The sequence below is a fragment of the Netta rufina genome (genome assembly GCF_964035555.1).
Source record: "Netta rufina genome assembly, chromosome: 9".
NCBI lineage: Eukaryota > Metazoa > Chordata > Aves > Anseriformes > Anatidae > Netta > Netta rufina.
This window is the reverse complement of record NC_140132.1, coordinates 18,574,251-18,589,570: the sequence shown is the minus strand read 5'-3', so window position 1 is coordinate 18,589,570 and position 15,320 is coordinate 18,574,251.

The window sequence follows — 15,320 nt, the reverse complement described above, 5'->3', positions numbered from 1 at the left end:
AGGATTGGGTTCACTGAATAGTCGTACAGTATTAAAAGGTAAACAGCTAGCCTGAAATGTTACCAAAACTTTTAGCTTCCTCTGCTCAGAAAAGAGGAACATTCAGAAATATTCAGAGAAGAAAAAGAAAGAAAAAGAAGTAAAAGAACAGAAATGTATTATAGTTGTAAAAAATTTTCAGAAAGTGCAGGATACACACCTTTGTTGCTGTCGAAGAATACTTGCTCTGTTCTCCCACATACATTTTATTGCCTCCTTCTGACCAGAACAATAACATATTAGACTACGACCAAACCAGTGACCCGCTGTGCTCACACAATTGCTAACTTTTTGATATTTTCCATTGAAATGGAATCAGAGAACTATTATTTACCTTTCACATACAGAGTTTTTTGTTTTGTTTTGTCTTGGCCTGCTATAGTATAGTATACACTATTAATATGGTGTAGTATTTCCATGTATGACATGATTAACATACACGTATGTTAATCCAGTAGTTTTTTAATCCTGTAGTTTGTGGTCAGAGTACTGCTGCTACTGTTACTTGTAGTGAACTAGCACTGTGGAGTCTCAGAGCCAGATGTGCTTAGCGCTGTACAAATATGGGGGGGGGGGGGGGGGGAAGTAGAGCCTGTCGAGTCAGTCTCCTTCCAGAATATTTTGTTTCATTTAAATTATCAAACTTTGTGCATCATAAACAAACAAAAGGCATCATGTTAACTGACACATTAAAGAGGTCACATCCTGTATTTCTTCTGTGATGGGGAGGGGGGCAAAAGGGGAAGTGATGCTATTGACCTATATAAGTGCTATTCAAAGTGAGCAAAAGTTAGCCTAAGAAAAGCAGAAATGTTCTGCGTGATCCTCTTCACATGGAAAGGTCAGGAGGTGGGGAGAGAAAATCAGGAGAAAAAGATGTGATTAAAATGAGGTTTTATTTTTGTTTCAGGTTAGGGGAGTGGGAGCTGATTGAACATTTTAGACATGAGAGAAGAGTAAGAGACATATCCCTCAGTGCTAGGGTTATCCATGTAACCTGAAGACCCTTTTTATTTAAAAAGCTATTGCTTGTGATCTTTTCCAAAGAGGGAATCAATAAATGTCCACCAAAGTTGCTCTTTTGGTCAAAATGATAAATGAACACTGAAGTGCTATAAATTGGTAGCAACCAGCATAGCAATCCCGGAATTCAACAAGAACGCCAGTAAGAGCAAAGTAACACTGATTTCTCACCAGCTCTTCAGTTGTTGCTGACATTCCCCCAAATGACCCAAATATTTGGCATGGAATTGTTAACATGCTGTTTTTCTTTTCTTTGTTTTTCATTTGAACTAATTTAAAAATCACAAGCCCTCTGCTTCTCCATCAGTGTCTAGTCCATATCCCCAGAGAGCCATCGACACCACCACCACAGCGTCCATAGCCAGCCCTGGTACCCGCCTGCGCTGCAGGCTGCCTGCAGCATGGAGCAGGAGCAGGCACCAGCACCTTCCCACGCTCAGGGATCACTGTTGAGGCTCGTACTCTGCTCCTGAACTGGAGTTAGCAACAGTCCTGATGCTCCATGGGAACTCAGAGCCTGTGCTGCCACCAAAATCCAGCAAAGGCAATGCAGTTTTCCTGTGCACTGTTAACCAGGGTAGTAAGTACAAACTCTTGTATTTCCTGGGATTTAATTCCTGGGGGTTGCAATACTTCAGCTAACTTCTGATAAGAACTTAGTGATTTTCACACTGGTCATAGACCCCAAAATGACAGAAGTTGTTCTTTATTCCTTTACTCTTTCAACTTTTTTAAAAGCAATCTGTATTTCCAGCCAGGCTTTCATTTAAAATAACCCTCTCATTCAAAACCTCACCTGTAATTTTATCCCAGTGGTAACTCTTACCTGCCATACTAGCCCTAGGCCCTTGTAGCACTTGACATCATCTTTTGGACAGGTTACAGAGCCTATTGAGGCAGTTGTTAGAAGCAGATTTACTCTGCAATGTGGAGCCAACCACAGAAGAAAATTAGTGCATTTATCTGTCAGCATTAGGCTAGATTATCAATCCAGTGCACTAGTCACAGGATCTGGTTTTTCTTTCTCTGGGGAAGTGAAATTGATATACTGGTAGGCAGTAAAGGTGTCAATTATAAACAGGACATTAGCATGAGAAAGTAGGTAAATGGCTAGTTTTAGGCAACGGTCCTTTTTCAAGTTTAAGTATAGGCTTGAAAAGTAGGTTTTCCTTCCTTGTAAATGGTCTTTCTAAAAGGAATGTGAAAACTCCTTCCTTCAAACCTGTTAGCTACGTTTTCCCTTCAAAGGAAAGGGCAAGGAAAAAAAACAAAAAACAAAAACAAACAAAAAAAAACCACACCACCACACACAAAAAAGCAAACACCAAAATTAATAAATAAATAAAAATTGTACTAGTGAACTTGAAAATTCTGCAAATACCACATAATATTACCAATCTTCAGAGGTTTGGACAGGCAAGTCTACCAATGACACTAAGCAAATAATTTGCAATAGATTATTTACTGTGAAAATTAACTTCTTTTCCTGATCAACTTAGTCCATGAGCAGATTGCAACCTTTTCAGCTGGTAAGACAGCAGCAGCACCCACACAGCCCAGTCCAAATCACTGCTCTGGTTTGTTAGATGCTGAACAAATGCCCTTCCTTAAATAGTCCTCCTATTATGTATTCATCCAGGTGCCAAACACAGTTACTTCTTAATTCTCTGGGTGGCTTATAAAGACTTTGTTCAGAGGAACAGCAGGCTGACCTTAGTAATTGCTGTGGTTTATTTTTTTTTTGCCATACCTGCAAAGTATTCTATTACAAAGCCCAGCCAACCCATTGCTATTCCCATTATCCACCCGGACATAAATATGCCTCATGGGAAAAAAAAAAAAAAAAAAAAAAAAAAAAAAAAAAAAAAAAGACTATTGCTCCCTGCAATTACATTCCACTGTATATAGATGAGTATGAGATGTATAAGCATGGATTTTATATAAACAAGTAATGAATAATAATCCTTTGTCCCTAAAATGTGTCCCCAGTCCCTTTTAGGGTTTTGGACCACCATATATGAGACTTTTTTTTTTTTTTGAATCCCAGTAGAGCAGCTGCCTACAAGTGCCACCACCCACCAATGCTGTCAAGAAACCAGGTTGCCTTGAATGAAGATGGGCTTCAAGAGTCAGTTGGTGTCAGAGGCTATGACAGCCCCTTGTACAGGCGAGCACGCCCTGCTGCCTCCTGTGCACCACAGCAACCTCTCCCAAGTGCAGAGGTCTGCGGCAGAAATAGATTTTGTCTCATGTAGGCAGCAGGGTGGTGTTGGAGCCTTGATGTATTCCTAATATTCCCAATTCCTAAAGCAGGCAGCTGAAAAAAAAAAAAAAATCAGAGCATGGGTGCTTGGTGCCTAATTCCCATGGAATATCAAAGGAGGTCTTTGCTCCTTATGTCTTTTTTCTTGATCTAATTTTATAGGAAAGCTGAAGTTTTCCCTTATATTTCTGTTTTTTTTTTTTATTTTTTTTTTTTATTTTTTTTTTTTTTCAGTTTGTAAATGCTTGTTCTGACAGTTGGTGCTACGGTTCTGAGATATACCACTTATTCCCAACAGTGACTGCATTTTCCAATGCTTCCATTCTTTCCCACTGCTGCCTTATGGACTTCAGGATTTTCTTGTACAGAATGTAGCGGTGTCTGTCCATGCTATTTTAACATTTGCCATGCAGAAGTACCCCAGTGTGAGATCTAAAAATGCTTGGGGTGTGCTTGCTTTCTTCCCAGATGATGCCAGGGGAACACATTTTCAAGCTCCGTTTTCCTGCCATGCTTCTGCCGGAGCTGAGGGCAGAGCAGCAGCGTGCTGTTGCGGGGAATGCCTGCTCTGTGCTGCTCTGCTCCTGCTGCACGGGCCGCTGTGTGCTCACCACCTGCTCTCTGCCTTCCCGGCAATTAAATCGGGAACTGCTGGTAAATTGCCTCTGGTGCACATTCAGAGCTTTCCAGCCGACTGCTGTATGTTGCGTACAAGTATTGTTTTATGGGTGGAACATCTTTTTCCCTCTCCCCCAAAGGGGAACTGGGCTGTGATGTGTGGAGAGGTGTAGGTCAGTGCTGCTCCGTCTGTAGCTGTAATTTCTGGTTTGTGGGTCTGTTGAGAGGCACGCATGACCTAAAATTATCACTGTTGAAGGGTTAATGGGAAGATTGAATTGACTCCCCCATCCAACCTGATTCTTTGGCCTGTAAGAACTGGTGAGAGCAAAACACTGCAGATCAGGCAAGAGAGATGAAAGAGTGCCTTCGCATGGGGTGGGGATGTTGTCTACAGCAGAAGGGGACAGGAAGCCTGGGGGGACTAGCAATAATAAATTTGAGTTCCTTCAAGCCAAGGCACTTGGGTTGCCCTGCAAAGGAGTGAGTGAGTTTGTATTTCCCTATGCTCTGACTCTGGGTGGGCAGCTGTGCACGCAGGCAGAAAGTGAGCAAGCAGGAAGCCTCCGTTCGTGGACAGGTGATGGGTGTGGGTGGGGGCACCAGATGGGCACCTCGGCCTGCCCTGAACATCTCATTTCAGTGGAGGTTTTCTGTGCCTCCTTGTCTTCTGTTACAAAGGCCCCCCCATAGCTCTGATGCATGTCCCTACAGATGCAGCTGTTGATGCTGGGAAATAGCTTGAGGCAAACCCTGGATCTTCACTTGTCTCTGTTATAACTTCTTTTTTCCATGGGAAATTCCCTCTCTCAGGCTGCTCCTGAGCTCAGAAGCCATGTACGTGTTTGGGCAGAGGTAGAGATTCACATTTTACTTTCAGAGACTTTAGAAATTTGGATTTCAGCAGCCTCTGGTGGCTTATGAAATCCTCTTAATGTTAATTTCTGTGCATGGAGTAGTGTTTAGCCCTACCAGGCTTTTCATAGTCCTTCAGCTGGGAAGGGTGGGAGGTGTCCCTGCCCTTGGCGTGGAGTTGAATTAGATGGTCTTTAAGGTTCTTTCCAACCCAAACCATTCTGTGAAGGAAGGGCTGCCTCTGATGTTAAAATTAGCATAAGCAAATGAATTTGATGCAAGACTGTGACAAGTAATAAAATCCATGCCTGTTGCCTACCCCTGCTTCAATAAAACATAAGAAGGGGAAGCTCTCTATTGGGCACAGTGGACCTTCTCCCTGCAGAGCTGTCTGAGGTGGGGAAATGCTTCCATCTTGCCCAAGGTTTTTGAATAATTTACTTTTGTTTTGTATATTAGAATATAATCCCCTAAGGAAATAGCTTGAGAAGAATAAATGCACAAATCTCAGTTTCTCTCCCTTGCCTGGTGAATCTGACCAGCACCTTTCACTGCCTCAGCAGCAGAATGATGTTTCCAAAGCACAAGAAAGGTCATGACAGCTTCACCCTCATCAGTAAACTGTCGGTGAACAGGTGGTCCAAAGTCGTCATATAAAATTACTGCATTTTCATTGTCCTACATTGCGCCTCTCTTTGGTAACCAACATAAACATGCATATTTGGCAGTGTTGGCAGACAGGGAGCAAAGCCAGAGTGGTTTTGCTTTGCCTTTTCCCCAGTAGACAACTAAGCATGCCTGGCAAAGTGAAGGGCCCAGGGACTTCTTGCTGCACTAGAGAATTGCTATGCAGTGAGTCACTGCTATCCATCGATCTGTGCCCCTCAATCTCCTACAATTCTGAAAGTGCTCTTTAATTTGTTTTTACTTGTTTTTCTTCATCAGGCAGTGAAAAGCAAGCTAGATCTGTACCAGGAATAGATTCAGGGAATTCTTATCCAATTTGGTAAATTCTTTGCACACTCCCTCTTAAATGAAGCTATTTCCATTAGAAAGAACTACTTGTGTGAGTAAGCTTTGCCCAAATGTAGTACCAGCATTCATCATTTCAATCTATAAATTTGAGAAGCAAAATTTTCACATATTATATCTGCTGAAGCACTATCTGGAGTTTCTGGATAGTTGGAAAATCAAGCTGTAAAACTTTACCCTGTAGCTGCAAAATTATCTGTTGAATGCAAAGCATAAATTTAAGAGATTGTAATATGATTTGGAAAGGGCAGATCTGATGACCTATAATTTTAAGACATAAATAAACTCCTGAGGACAGTAAATGGCATAGAACATAGGCAGAGCTCTAAGATACTGGATCACCTTTATTGAAGATGCTGTGGACTTCTGTTTTATCTGCTGATGGTCCACTTGTGATTTCAGGTTTCCCACAGCCCTCTCCACTGCTTGGACTCTTGCAAACCTGATTGCTAAAGCTAATTGAAAACTAGTTAGGGAGTTTGCAAAAATGTCTTTCATTGCCAGGAATGGAAGGAGAGCAGGCTAACAAAAAACTGAAGTTTCTCCTGTATCCAGCTTTCTAGTTGGGCAAAAGTAACGTGGATGAGTGTGTCTTTATTAATGGGTTTTTCTCCCTCTCTTTGAACTTGAATTTTGTACAGTAGACCTGATAGGAAAGCTCATTTGTCTACTGGTGCAGTGAAGGAAGGGGAGAAATGTGCTATAACAGAAGAGCTCTGAGAAATGCTATAAGTAGGGAGAAACCATCTGTCCTTCCATCCCCAAAGGAAGGGATCCCTCACTCTGAACTGACATTTAGGTGGTCATGCTAATGAAAGCGATATTGGATAGGATGTTTAACCGTGTATTATTACACACGAAGTGTCTATAGATATATAAATAGTGAATGGCTAAATTTCAGTGGTTTCCCTAGTTTTTGCCAAACTGGTAGCCCTGGTCTTATGACGGTTTTTGATTTATTTTACTAAGGGAGCCCATGAGCATTACATCTGAGACAAAATATTATGCAAGCGCTGGTTACAGTAAAGATGGTAAGAGCAAATTCAGGGAGGAAGGAAGCAGCTTCTCCTGCTTGCTCTTTTTTTTTTTTTTTTTTTTTTTTTTTTTTTTTGCTATTTTTCTTTAGTATAGAAGACAGGCAATCATTTACATGAATCTCTCCATTATAGACCAAAATAACAGTGCAGTTTTCATTAACAAAAAGACTACCTTTTTCTTCTTCGTTTGTGTTGTCAAGATACTTTAGCTGAAACATACAGTGATTTCCAACACTTACCCTAGTTGTCACACTGAGAGTGAAATAATGGCTGACATTAGGAAGATTATTTCTCAGCAATAAAATTACCTTTCACAACATATTTCTATCTAAGTGGAAATGATGGAAAATCATAGATTCTATTTTCAAATTGAGAGAGAGAAAGATGAAAATGAAATCAACAGGATTTCCTTCCAGTCACACAACTAGAGAATGCAAGCAAACCAAAGATGCTGCCAAAAATCCAGTGGGAGGATCTTCCCAGATCTATTTTTATTAATCGAGCCAGTTGATTGAGACAAGCAGAATTGTGTGAAATGTTTTCTGCACAGCGTAAAATGTGGAGGTTAATTAACTGGGATCCCAATCCTGCTGCCTCTGCTGTCAGCAACACGACTCATGGATATCATTAAGAGCCAAGACCGAGCTTTTACTCAGGTTTGTTAAGGAGTTTGTGAACTTTTTTGATGAATCTGTAGCCACATTTGACAGAAATGGGGTCAGTTTAAGGTTTTCCATAGAACTGTGATGTTCCTAGAAATGTACAATTTCAGTCATAGACCTGGTGAAACTTGGCTTCTCTGTGCATGGAGTTGAATTTGAATGGAGCTCAGGGCATCTGAAACTATGTGAATCAAAAGAAAAAATGCTCATGTGATCCCCGCTGAAGTGTAACAGCCAAATTAAGACTGCCTATAAAAATGAGTTTCTAAAGGAAAAGTGAAAGGGAATGCAGGCTGCCTTTATCAGTAAGATTGCATCTTCTGTCATCAGGCAGACATCCAGCAACCCAGTGGCTTGTTACTTGGGCAATACATTGCATAACTGTAAATAGAGATAACTCAAGTAAAAAGGAATGGATTGGTCACTCCCCGTTTGTGCCACGAGGGAAGAATCAGGCCTTCAGGCATGGTTCATACAGCCTTGGGCAAGAACATGGTGACTTTTTCCTTTGCAGAAAATAAACTGAAGACAATCAAACAATGCTTTCTGCAAATATTTCCCCCTTGATTTTAGCCCTCCAAAGACCTATTTTTAGATCTCTATTTCCTGCCAGCCTTGCTCCCGAGCCATTGTTCCCCTGACTTGTCGATGGCGAAGCAGCTGGCAGCGAATTGCAGCTAGATTGGAAGTGCACACAAACACGCTCGTCTACAAAGAGATTTTAGTTCTCATAGCGTTAACTGCCCCTTCCCTGCACTCCTCTCCCCCCGCTCCACCCCCGCCTGCTGCAAGCACGACCCAGATCACATTAGAGTCCCAGAGCACAGGGAACGGTTCTCATCTATCCGTCACCAAGGAGGCAGACGGGACAGGGAAACAAGAAGTCATTTGTACCTGATGAGGAGGACACTCCTGGGAAACAAACAGATGAGCCACCACATGAATCTGAGCTATTCTCTGAGGTAAACAGAACTGCATGAGAAACACACAAATTATCAGGGGCATCATGCTTAACTCCCTCGCTTCGGGCTGCTGAGTGGACCGCAGGCCTGAAACTCTAGATTACCCCACTATCTGATTGTGAGAAAGTTAACCCTCTAAAAGCAGCTAGGGAGAGGGAGGAAATCCCACAGCCCAGGCCTCTGGAGCGACATTATTCACCTCAAAGCCCTTGCTCATGTTCAGTTGTCCAAACCACCACAAATGGTCCAAGGGGTCAGTCCAATGTCCCTTGAAGGGAGCTGCAGTGTGGTTTGTAGAGATTTACCCTTTGAGGTCAATTTTGGTAAGATTTCCAGCTTAAGTCAACTTTTTCTTCCACAACACATACATTTTAATAATAACGTGCCATACCAAATGGTGAGGTCCCTTCCTAAAAACAAAGCATTTGTCATAGGGTGCAATCACTAGGAATTAGGACAGTGATGATACCTCTGCAGAGTAGTGGTTGTACTCAAATGCTCGTGTGCATACGGCACATCTTGCTCTGCCTGCACAAGTCAATTTGAGGGGGTTTACTTCAGCTCTTATTTTGCAAATGCTATCATCTTCTAGTTGAGGATAAGCACACAAACTCGTTTACAGCAGGCCTAAGCTTTTAGCAAGGTGCGGGACAATTTACAGGAAGTTGTCATTGCAGCCTGGCCCTGGATTTGTGATACATATTGCAGAGGGCAGCTAGAGGCCATGCAAAGCTTTGTGGTGTGTCCACACAGGTAATATATTAATTTATCCCCATTTTAAGGTAGGAATATAGTAGTTTGGTTGGAACAGACCACAAAAATCCTTAAGTCCAACTGACCAAAACAACCAAAGCGCTAAACAACAGCTAAAGGATATTATTGAGGGCACAACCCAAATGCCTCTTGGACACTGACAGTCATGGAGCTTCAACAACCTCACTCAGGAGCCTTTTACTGTGTATGACCACCCTCACAGTTGAGACATTGAAGTAGAGAGGGATTTGATATGCAATTTGTCTGAAATCAGACAAGCAACCTGTATTAAAGTGAGAAATTAAACGACAATTTTTGAATTCTAGTCCAGCCCTTTTAATCACAAGGTCATTCTTCCATTCTGATAGTTAGCAAAACAAGAGTTTTAATTTGGTGCTTAATAATTTAAAAAGAGAAGACTGTGTATCCCAACTAAAGAGGAAAACAAGTGCAGTGGTTAAAAAGTTGGAGAAAGAAAAGATGCCCTGCTGGATTTGAGTTCAGAAGACTGGCATGAAGAAGGATCTTGTGATTAAGCATGACTTTGAATGTAGGTCACTTTGGAAAGCCAGGTGATTTCTGAACACAACACTTAGCAAAAGCCCTTCTGCTCTTGGTGGATTTAGAGCAGTACAACTCAGAGGAGATAAAGGCTCTAATTTTGACATTTTCTTTTCTTATTTTTTCTCCAGAGACAAGTATTGTTCTACTCCCTTTTCTTCTGTCTTTTCCCCTTTTTCCTTCTTTTTCCTTTGTGTAAGTGATTATCCCCTGTTGTGAGGCAATTACTGATAACAAATGATGCTCTTTTAGTAATATGTTAGGAATACCTTTTCACATTCATGAATTATAAGATGGGAGGGATAAAGTATGTTGTCACTATACCTTAACATTTTCACTTATGAATTGCCTATGAATGTTCCACATTATTTCTAATTTTGCTTTAAAGACTGGCACAGTATAGAAACATACAATTCCATTCAGAAATGCAACCATAAATGTTGAAGAATTTAAAATGCCAATTTGAGAGCTAAAAAACACATTGAGAACAAATCAACAATTTTGCACTATGATACCAACACATCTTTGAGAACAGGCACTAAATAAGGGTACTTTGGACAGGTAGAGAGCCATGAGCAGCTGGTCTCCTCGAGGAATCCAAGGGTGTGACTCTGCTGTGATTATTTGAATTGATTCCTGAATATCAGGGAAAATTTGGCTTTTAATGTATAAATGACTGTATTAGCAACTTAATGTTCTCTGTGAAGTGTGTTGTTAAGCTTCGCTTTTTTTTTCCCTATATATATATATACATATATATATATATATACACTGCATTGCTAAACCATTTATACATATCTCCCTGACATATGAACACATCTTATAATTAAATTTAATGAAACCATTTTCCATTAATTATTTCCTTATTCTCAGCAGTGAACTCTTGAATGTATGCCTATGAATGTCATCAGTGTTACTTTACTCCAGCCCAGTGAATACCATTTTGAGTACATGGAAGCAACTATAAAATTAGCCAATCTTCATGGTGGAAGTATTAGTACTTTGGTAAAAAGAAGCACGTTGGTTTGTTATCAGAGTAGAAGGTAGCTGAATGAAAGAAGGTTATATTTGCCTTCCTTCCAAATTTGAAAAACAGAGAGATGGAAGAAGGAACAGCAGTTTCTCTGATTGCATTTTAGGATGTTATCATAGTTAAACAGATAAGGAATCATAGTCAAAATGACAGTGGAATTGTTATTTTAGACAAAGACTTAGCTCCACACACACACACACACAAAAAGTAGTTGCATAAAGTTCTCAGTTCTTGCATCATCAAAACCAAATGCCCCAGAACTGGCTTATCTTAATCCCACAATCGTGTTTTAGAACCTGTTTCTGCTAGTCTTTTCTGGGCATTCAGTGTACCTCGTTGTCATGCTATTCTGCTCTTGGTGCACTTACTGGTACGATTCCCATGGATTTTTCTTTACAAATAATGCTTTATTAAACATGTTCTCAACAAATTAGAGGTGTGTTTCTAATAGGATGGAGCATTAGTCAGTATGCATGATGGAAACCCCACACAATAGGGGAAAAGGCTGGTTTGTTTAGTCCTCTTTCAGAGCTGTGCATCTCTGATGCCACCTTTCCTGTCTGAGTCAGGGCATTGTCTCTTTTGCCTGTAAACTGTAGGGTCAAGTTGAGGTAAAACTCAGATGTGATGTGAAAGAGGGCAGTTCAGCTCTGTGATGGCAACTTCTGTACAGTATCATTGAGAGGTCATGTTTTTCACCCCATCAGATTTTCATAGGTTGCTTCATTAAAAATTGAGGTTCAACCACGTTACAAAACAGAGAGGCAGGCTGCTTGAAGCTTCTATCAATAATGTATCAGCTCATCTATTCTGATTTCTTCCAAATGTATTGCCTTAGTTATTTTTAGCACAAAAGGGAGTGCATCTAAATATCAGCTCCGTAAAGGGGGAGAAAACTTCACTCCTTGCCATGTTTAGCTAAACAGTGTCAAACACAAAACAACCTTTTGCTCTCATAGAGCTTTTCAGCTAAAGGGGAAAAGTTTCCATTCTCTGAATACTTGTTTTTGTTGCAGCCGAGATGAGCAATTTCTCAAAGCCCTCATTAACCAACGAGGGACACAGCTGTATTCAAGGATCCCTCCAAAGCACTAGTCATGTCAGTAGCATGACTAACACTTACTTGGTGATAGCTTATGGGCAAAACACTGAGTAGTGGTCACACCCATGATGCTGGAGAAATTGCCAGGAGAGAGCACTGTTTAGAAGGCATGGTAATTCCCTGTATCCCTCAAAGTACATGTAGAAATACTTTTACCATACTGTTTTATTATCCGTTTAATTTCAGCCAGATTTGAACCATCCCACAAAATATCTTGTTTCAGGGTGTGATAGCTCAGAAGATTTGATGTGAGATCTTGCTGAGATGCCTGTTGTCCTTATAACCATTGCTTTTGCTTAGTGTCTAGTGCCCTAGCTTAGAGGATTTTTATTGTCATGCACCCACGACAATATTTCAAAGAGGAGATGCCTAACACTTCTGAGCCAAGTTCAGAGATCGGGCAGGTGGGTGCCAGGTGAAGTCTCAAAGGCTGGGTAGGGCAGCCACATGTTTTCTTTGTTTAATTCTTTGCTGATTTTCCTTGTCTGTTTGTTTTTCCAGTTGGGTTTCCTGTCCTGCTCCTGAATCACATAGTTTTCTTCCCTATTTGTTCTGTTTCTCTTGTTTGTTTCTGCTCATTGCCTGACACTGGGCATCAGAAGGCTTTTTGTGATGTACAACCTTGCAACTCTAATTTCAGAAGGTTTTCTTGTGTTAATGCAATGTTAAAATTCCAATGAGCAAGTTGTTAAAATAAACAGGCCAGAAGCATGTTTTTATTTTTTAAAGGAAGCAGGACTATTCTGCAAATGTTTTTAAGGATGTTCTTCAAATAGTGTTCATCTGTGGGGAAATGAGTATGAACTATTCTACTATTAGAAGCTTAGGTATTTGAGTAAGCATTTTCCAGTTAAGGTGTCTGTAGGGTAGCATCTTTGTTACACCATTAGTCTAAGGGTATCAGAGAAACAAGCTCTTTAGAGAGGGGTAACACCTTTGATCAGACAAGGTAAAGTAGCTGGGAAAGGGGGAGATACTTTCAGAAACACAGGTCCATCGCACAGTCAATATGACTGCCTTAATTCACTCTCCAGTCTCAGATAAGCTGTCAGTAAAATAACAATTTAAATGATGATAAATTATGATATCTTCAACACTGGTGAGTTGAACAAACTGTGAGGGGAAGATGATGGGGAGCTCTTCGGTGCTATGTGGGTGGGTACAGAGAAGCAGAGGAAATAACTTGGACTTGTTTTATAAATTGTAGATTTAAACTGTAGATGTTTCAGTAACAGCATCAAGTTACTGTTTTAATGTTATGTCAATCTCTAAGTCTGGAGACATTATTTGAAATATAATGTGCGGTTTAAAGAACAGTAAGTCATATCTTGATACTTTGAGGAATTTCCACACTAAACTACAACTAGCACTGGAGCACAGTGGGACAGAAAGCAGCATGAAGATAAACTTGTAAACTGTGTGCTTGTGGTGACTTTCTTACTATTGCTTTAGGGAAAGTGTTTACTTATTTCTCCCAGTCCAAAACAAAAAGGTTGATCATTCACGGAATGCTGGAGAGAAAAATGCTGTGTGCTAGCAGGGCCCTATCATCAAGAATCATGTCACCTAACGAGTTCACTTTTCTTAAACTAACAGACAACAAATGTTTCTTTCCTTCAAAGACAGATTAACAAGGTAATTTACAAATCTCCTCCAGCACAAACAATATCAAACACAATGTTTATCTGCATTGAACCCAATAGCTTTGCAAATGAGTTTCAAAAGCCATTGAGCAGCACTGTGAATACAGATCCTGCAGATGAATCAACAGTTTGTTCCTAATGAAACAAATGCCTATCAGCACATTAATCAATCTAATCACAGGCAGAAATCATTCACTAAAGAAGTAGTTTAGTAACTTCATTTGGCCGCCTTGTGTCTGGTTGGTGCATGCTTTGTTAAAGCTTCACAGCTCTCCATGCAGTAGTTGAGTTGGTTAATCAAAGAAATCAATGTGAAAAGTTGATATGATTGGTTCCCTGAGGAAAAAAGAAACAGAACAGCTCTGTAGCTTTAGTTCTCTGGAGTGGTGTTTTTATTCCCTCCTTCACAGGAAAAGTTCCAGACCCAGGGAGAGATGCATCCTGTGAAATTTGCAGAGCTGTGATTCCCCCTCTCAACCTGATGCTTACGCAGGCAAGAATTGTTCTCAGCACCTCCCTCGTGCATCTCCCTTGGAGTGCATAGGGAGGGCTGTGCAGTTTGTGGTGCTCACAGGACCTCAAAATGTCTCTCCCTTCAGACTGACTGCAGACTTAGTATGCACAGAGCAGGTATAACTCTGGACTGATCACCTGCAGCACCCAGCAAACCTGATATATAACTCCTGTGGTTGGACACCTCAATTTGTTTTCCTGACATTAGCGCAGGAGAGGGGCATGCTCCTCTCTTTGGATCATTACCTGCTTAGTAATGACTGGCTGCAATACTGCCAGAGAGGATATGAAGCTGCCCAGATCTTCACAGGGAGCTCAGTGTGATCTCAGAAATGAACCTTTGGTGATGTTCAAAAAGTTCCGTTAACTTTTTAAAAAATTATTTTGCTCTTCCCTGGGTGGAAAGTCAGCCGTGCTTCAGTGCGTGTGAAGTGCGATTCTCCTTTAGTTCTAGTGCCTGGGGGGCTTTTTGAAGTAGTAGGGTCTGAGCTCTCACCAGCTTATGTCTCCGAAATCCTGGGTAGTCTCAGTGTGCAGTGTAGTGATGGCTGTGAAGTGCTCAGAGGCTGTGGGTCTGTTATAGCCTGTCTGATGCAATACCTTTGCCACAACGAGCTGGTTGTGGGGGGTGTCCTCTGCAAAACAGTTGAGGAGCAGATCCATGAAGCCAGACCAGTCAGGCCACAGCTGCTTTCCTCCCTGAAAATCCAGGTGACTGCATAGGTGAGCACTTATTTCACTAGAGCAGATGCAAACCTGAGTGCTTTTTATATTTCTATACCTGTATTAAAATATGTGGCACAATAGTCAGTAAGACAAGTCAAACATAAATGGTGGTGAAAAAAGCATGCTGTAAAATAGGTGTTCTATGAAGTCAGGGGCCCATCTGCTGCTCATCTGGAACATCCCTTCTCTCCACCAGAGCAGTGAATGCTTGGAAATTGCAACAGTTCATTTGAAGTCAGTTTAGGTAAAGCAATGCAGCTTTTGTGGATGTACCATTTTAGAGCAGTTTCCTGTTAGCTGTGTGATTTCTGCAGTCTGCCAGGGTAAACCTAGGGTCCCACTTTAGATACAGCTAAAGCAGATCAAAGAGTTGTTCCCACGAGCTGCTTTTCAACAAACTTGACAGGGCAAAAGGATTTGCATTATGGGATCATGGCATTTCTGATCTGATTATAAAATACATTTGGCTATGTCCACAGGAATTAAATGATACAAATC